Consider the following 7,234-nt stretch of genomic DNA (forward strand, 5'->3'; position numbering starts at 1 on the left):
CGGCTCCTCCTTTATGTGCATAATGAGAATAATCCATGGAATTAAAAAAAAGGTCGAAATATTGTCATTATGAACTGAGCGGGGCTAATGTTTTTACAAGAAATCTCTAGCCAACCCTCTTGCAAAAGATCTTTTCTTACCATCAAGCGTGTTCGTACTAGATAAATAAAGTAAACTCCAACAATTTCTTTGTTCTCAACGCTCCTTAATTTCCAGGAATTAGTCACTTCAACAATCTTCGATGGTTATATGGGTATCCAAAGTACGAACAAGATGGATGTTTGTTGTCCCAACCATTTCTCTTAGTTCCGATCCCGATAAGGAAAGGGAATCCTTTATAACAATAACAAAGTTTTCGTGTTGTTGATTCCTAGATGTAGTGCTTCTTCCTCTATGCCGCCTATTGGTACTAGTGTAGTAGGGTTGACCCACAATACAGACCCATAGGTGTAACCTTTCGCTCAATACTCGAATCAACAATTGAAGCATCTGAGGTTGCATTAATCGGGGATACACGACAGAAGGAATTGCTTTATTTATAAACTTCACCTTCAACAAGCGTAGATTTCTTTTTTTTTTTCAATAGTCTTTTTTTTTTTTTTTCTATTCCGAATCATGTGTCTTTTTCCTAAGACTAAGAGCGGTAAAATAAAAATAAAAAAAAAAATATATATAAAATAATTAAAATATATAAAATAATTATAATTATATAATAATAATCAAATCGCACCATCTCTGTAATAAGTAAATGCCTCTTTTTCTCCTGAAGTTGTCGGAATTATTCGTAATAAGATATTGGCTACGATTGAAAAGGTCTTATCAATAAAATTTCCATTTATCCGCGATCTAGGCATAGGTAGCAATCCATTCTATAACTCTTTTCATTACCCCTTCGTGAGAAAAAAAAAAGGATCTCACAAACAAAGGAAGCGTACAGTACGAAATAACATAAAAGCAGACCCATTCCATAAAAAAAAAAAAAAAAAAGATATAGCCCTCTACTTTACTTCAATTTTTTTGGCAGGAATCAAGAAAAAAAAAAAAAAAGAAATATTTGAATCCTATTTTATTTCATCCAAATTTATTAGTATAAGAATTTATTAGTATAAGAATAAAATATAAAAAGAAAAAAGAATTATTACGATTTCATCGAAGTTGAAGAATCAAAAAATTTATCCTACGGATTAGGATAGATTAGCAAAATTAGAGAAGTTTTGATTAAATTATGATAAAAAGAGGAAAAATAATCGAATAATCGTTCTATGATGAAAATAAAATAACTGCCCTTTTTTGTGTTTTGTGCATAGCAGGTATACAACATATAATCAAATATAAAAATCCCTTAGAGGATTTATGAATTTGTAATAGATTTACAGAGTAAGAGGTTGTTGTTGAGAGATCTAAAACTGGAAAAGAATTTTAGAATTCTTATAGAAATGGGGAATTAGAGTCTAAAGAGAATTATGAACTAAAAATATCCATTAAGCATAGTCTAAAAAAAAAAAACCAATCGATTGATTTGATTCGTTTCAATTCATTGATTTAATCCAGTCCGGTAGAAATATCAGAAAAAAGATGGGAGTGCCTTTTTCGCAAACATGAATAGATATATATGGTATATGTTTATCGTATTATATTATTTATTTTTAACAGCCCCCTCACAAAAAAATTTCTTCGAGTCGGGAGGCTAAAGAAAAAGTGCTGAAAAAAGTGATGAAAAGTTTTCTATTTTTATAGCTAGTTTTCTAGTTAGAATTGATATTGTTCGTACCTCTCGAACAATCTAATATGAATAACTCGCTATTCGCTCGGGTTATCGGCCATAATAATTATGTAGGAGAGATGGCCGAGTGGTTCAAGGCGTAGCATTGGAACTGCTATGTAGACTTTTGTTTACCGAGGGTTCGAATCCCTCTCTTTCCGCACCTTCACCTAATTCGCCAATGTAACTGACTACAATGTATCAAATCAAATAAGAACAGATACTAAAGAGTTAGACCCTTCTTTGATATAGATTCTCTATTCCCAATTTCTTTTTAATACGGAATACGTAAAATAGCGTACAGGGGATGAAAATCTACCTACGGATCTATCATACATGAATAGGAGAAAAATAAAATTTCCGAATCAAATCCCTTACCCTGTCTTCCTTTACTTAACCTTAACTCAGGTGAAAAGGGAGCAGAACCCTTGTTTTGTTATTTTAGTTAGGTTTAAGTCTGACGAGAATAATATTCTACGACAAGCAATTCATTTATTTTCAAACCGACCCATTTCCTATCTATTATTTGATTGACTAATCCTTTATATTGTAATGTGTGAAGGGTCAAATGCTTTGGTAATTCCTCATGGGTGGATGAATCAAGATAATTTTGAATCAGAGTTCTAGATTTTTGTTCATCCCTCGCTGAAATAATATCTCGGGGTTTGCAGCGATAACTTGGTATATCTACTGTACGACCATTAACTAAAATATGTCTATGGTTAACTAATTGGCGGGCTTGAGGAATAGTTGAAGCCATACCTAATCGAAAAAGGATGTTATCCAAACGCATTTCAAGTAATTGTAGTAAAACCTGACCTGTTGACCCTTTTGCTTTTCTGGCAATACGAACGTATTTAAGTAATTGTCGTTCTGTAAGGCCATAATGAAAACGCAATTTTTGTTTTTCTTCTAAACGAATACGATATTGAGATTTTTTACCGGAGCGCGATCGGTTTCTAAGATCGCTTCCGGCTCTAGGACTTTTACTAGTTAGTCCCGGTAAAGCCCCCAGACGGCGTATTTTTTTGAAACGAGGCCCTCGGTAACGCGACATAAAGACTCCTTATTAATTTGAATTTTATTGAAATTTCATAAACCTAAATTAAAACTGAACTAAATGAAGCGAAATCGACTGAAGGATTGTACTACAAATATTAATGAGATGAATTGGATCAATATCCATACTTTTTTGTATTGTATATAATGTATATTGTATATAATGTATACAAAAAATAGAAATTAAAATAAAATATATATAATATATAAATATATTAAATATAAAATATATATTAAATATAAAATATAAAAATTAAAATCTAAAAATTAAACCAAAAAAAGTTTCCTTTTTTTTTTTCTTGATTTATTCTGCAAAGATCTAACTCCTCCAATTTTATTCCTAATTGAAAGTTTCTACGACATAATAAACGGATCGTTGACCTTTGGAAAGAAAAGGGGAAAAAGCTTTTTCAATGTTCTTTGATTTCAAAAAAACATTATCAATCATGTAAAAAAGTAAAAAAGCAAACAAATAGAGAAAGCCGGCTATCGGAATCGAACCGATGACCATCGCATTACAAATGCGATGCTCTAACCTCTGAGCTAAGCGGGCTCAAATAATAGAAATTTTGTATCCATAGGAATTCAGCAAACTATTACGATCTTATCTATTAACTATCTATTAGTTATTCATAATTACTATGAATTATTAATATGAATTATAGACTAGAATTTAGAAAAACTAGAATTTTAAATTTTAAATGCCATATTTATGCCATACATAATTTATGCCATATTTAATATAATCATATTTAATATAATGATATATAATAATATATAATAATATATAATAATGGTAGATTCAATCTAATATTCAATCTAATATTGATAGAATATAATAATTAAGAATAGAATAATATAATTCTATTTGATTATATTTTAATCATTCTATTTGATTATATTTTAATCATATTAAAAATGATATTTTAATTTAATCATATTTTAATTTAATCATATTAATATTTAATAACATTATATTTAATAATATTAAATTATAATAATATTATTATAATTTAATTCTAATTTTATTATAATTATAAAAATTATAAAAATAAATTATAAATATATTTATAATTTTTATAATTATTTATTATTTATCTCTATATTATATATTTTTATTTTATATTTATTTTATTATATGTTATCTTTATTCTATTAGTCTATTCTATTTAGTATTCTATTCTATTTAGTATTATATTCTATTTAGTATTATATATATATAATTTAGTATTATATATATATTAGTATAATATTAGTATACTAAGTATAATATTACTATATTTTTTATTTTATATTTTTAGTATTTTTTAGTATATTTTTAGTATATTTTACATTTAAATTATATATAATTTTTTTTTTTTATATAGATATAGATATAGATTTAATTTAATAGATAGATTTAATTTTAATATAGATAGATAGATTTAATATAGATTTAATTTATTTATATTTAATATTTATTTATATTTAATATAGATTTAATATATATTTAATTTATTTATATTTAGTTTAGAATTATAAATAGAGTCTAATAATTAGATAATTATAGTGAAAATATTTTTATGCATTTATATATAATTTATATTTATATATAATTTATATATATATTATCATTATATAAATGATACGTTATAAGTCTAAATAATTAGAATGAAACTTTGTTTTTTAGACTAACTAATTCGAATTATCTTCGAAGTCGAAATAGAAATGAATGGAATAATTAGTTCTAGCTATTATGCTATTATACTAGAAAATAAATAATTAATAATGAATAAATTTTAAAATGAATAAATTTTAATAATGAATAAATTCAATTTTCATTTTTATTTTTATTTTTTTAGTTATCTTATTATGGTTATATAGGATAGTCTAATAAAAGAATAAGAATAAAAATAAAATTAAAGAAAAAAGAAAAGATGCAACCCATAGAAATGAAATCCAGATCATAATGAGAGATGAGAGACTCCTTTCTTTTGTTTTCATTCATAAAGGCGGAAGCTAAGACGAAAAAAAAAAAAAAAATCGACCGTTCGAGTAAATTGCCTGAGAAAACTGAGAGTAAGGGGGGCATATATATGTTATGGAATATCCATCTATATTGAATTGCGAATACAGAAATGATAAAATATTTTCTGATTGGACCAAATAAATACGGGTCTCCGATAGAGACGAAAGAAGATAAACAAACAAGAAATAAAATAGGTAAAGACCCTTCGATATAAGAATCAGTATCTATATCTACTAAATTCAATACTAAATTCAACGGTTTTCGCATAAAAAGAAAGAAAATAAATAAATGAAAGAAAGGGGAAAGGAAGGGAAGGAGAAAGGGGGAAGGAAGTGCATCCTAATGAGATCCTAATCTCAAGACACAAAGGGGATATGGCGAAATTGGTAGACGCTACGGACTTAATTGGATTGGATTGAGCCTTGGTATGGAAACCTACTAAGTGATAACTTTCAAATTCAGAGAAACCCCGGAATGAAAAATGGGCAATCCTGAGCCAAATCCTATTATTTTACGAAAATAAACAAAGGTTCAACAAGCGAGAATAATAAAAAAGGGATAGGTGCAGAGACTCAATGGAAGCTATTCTAACAAATGGGGTTGACTGTTGGTAAAGGAATCCTTATATCGAAACTCCAGAAAGGATGCAAGATATACCTATATAAAATATAAAATAAATAGGTATACTAATGAAAAACCAAAAAAGACGACTCGAACCCGTATTTTTTTTATTTATATGCAAAATCAATTTATATGAAAAATAAAAAGAATTGTTGTGAATCGATTCCAAGTTGAAGAAAGAATCGAATAGAATATTCATTAATCAAATCATTCACTCCATAGTCTGATAAATCTTTTGAAAAACTGATTAATCGGACGAGAATAAAGATAGAGTCCCGTTCTACATGTCAATATCAATACCGACAACAATGAAATTTATAGTAAGAGGAAAATCCGTCGACTTTAAAAATCGTGAGGGTTCAAGTCCCTCTATCCCCAACCCCAAAAAGCCCGTTTGCTATCTATTTATTTTATCCTACCCTTTTTGTTAGTGGTTCAAAGTTCCTTATGTTTCTCATTCATCCTATTCTTTTCCATTTTACAAGCGTATCCTAGCAGAATTTTGTTCTCTTATCACAAGTCTTGTGATATGATATATTGTGATATATATATGATATACGTACAAATCAACACCCTTGAGCAAGGAATACCTATTTGAATGATTCATAATCCATATCATTACTCATACTGAAATTTACAAAGTCTTCCTTTTAAAGATCCAAGAAATTCCCCTTTTAATTTAATACTTTTTCGTTTTTTTTTTTGTTTTCATTTTTAAGTGACATAGACCCAAGTCATCTAGTATTATGAGGATAATGCGTCGGTAATGGTCGGGATAGCTCAGTTGGTAGAGCAGAGGACTGAAAATCCTCGTGTCACCAGTTCAAATCTGGTTCTCGGCGTATGATTAATTTGTATGAGTATCTACTCTACAAATTAATTGATATAGATCGACATAATACATACTTATCTAGCTAGCTATCTGGAAGTAAACCCTCTCTTTATTTATTTTTTTTTTTTTTTTTGTTTCTATTTTTTAGATGAGCAAAGAGTCTATTATAATTATAATGTAGTAAAAAAAATAAATAATGTAGTAAAAGAAAAAAATTTCATTATCTTTCCTCTTCTTTTTTATTTGTTCACGCTGTGGCTCCTCACATTCAAAAAGAATGTTAATACTTCATACATATTTAATTAAAAAAAAAGATTAAAATAGTTGGTTGAAAGGCCCAACCAAAAGTCTGGTCTAGAGGAGTTCAAGGATAGAAATAACCAAGACTCATCTCAGCTACAGTACAAATAGAATCCGATTCCCTTTCATTTATTTATTTGTATTCTCTTTCATATTCCATTTCTTCATTCCTTTCTATGTGACTCTCTAGAGTTCATCTAAGTGATGTGCGCGATACAAAGTTCACGGTATAGAACCCTTGTTGTTCATCCTATTGTCTCGGCTCGTCCGAAATAAAATAAAAAGGTATCTTCAAAAATCGAGAATTTCAATGATGTATTGTCTTTTATTTCTTTTTATTTATTAGCCTATCCATAAGAATACGAATGAAACCTCAATTCCTCCGTTTGAGCTAGAAGAGAATGTACAAATATTCCTTGAATATTTGAAGTTGTAATTAGTTTCTTATCATTCAATGAGCGTCTTGTATTTCATAAAAATTGGGGGCAATGTAATCCTTACGTAAAGGCCACCCTATCCAACTTTCGGGCATTAAGATACGTTTCAGTCGTGGATGATTCTCATAAGAGATTCCCAACATGTCATAAGATTCTCGTTCTTGAAAATCCGCACTTTTCCAAACCCAGAAAACAGACGGAATTCTAGGGTTACT

General features: G+C 28.3%; 3 non-coding genes across 3 annotated transcripts; 2 read left to right on the forward strand and 1 right to left on the reverse strand.

The window, feature by feature from the left end:
- The first annotated feature begins 1,836 nt into the window (after positions 1–1,836).
- Positions 1,837–1,923, forward strand: TRNAS-GGA (transfer RNA serine (anticodon GGA)). Its single transcript has one exon. It is a non-coding gene; the product is annotated as a tRNA-Ser (tRNA).
- Positions 1,924–3,301: 1,378 nt separating this feature from the next.
- Positions 3,302–3,374, reverse strand: TRNAT-UGU (transfer RNA threonine (anticodon UGU)). Its single transcript has one exon. It is a non-coding gene; the product is annotated as a tRNA-Thr (tRNA).
- Positions 3,375–6,219: 2,845 nt separating this feature from the next.
- On the forward strand, positions 6,220–6,292 carry TRNAF-GAA (transfer RNA phenylalanine (anticodon GAA)). The gene has a single exon. It is a non-coding gene; the product is annotated as a tRNA-Phe (tRNA).
- The last annotated feature ends 942 nt before the right edge of the window (positions 6,293–7,234 follow it).

This window comes from Durio zibethinus, unplaced genomic scaffold (assembly GCF_047325235.1).
Source record: "Durio zibethinus cultivar Kanyao isolate XHJ-2024 unplaced genomic scaffold, ASM4732523v1 HiC_scaffold_95, whole genome shotgun sequence".
NCBI classification, from domain to species: domain Eukaryota; kingdom Viridiplantae; phylum Streptophyta; class Magnoliopsida; order Malvales; family Malvaceae; genus Durio; species Durio zibethinus.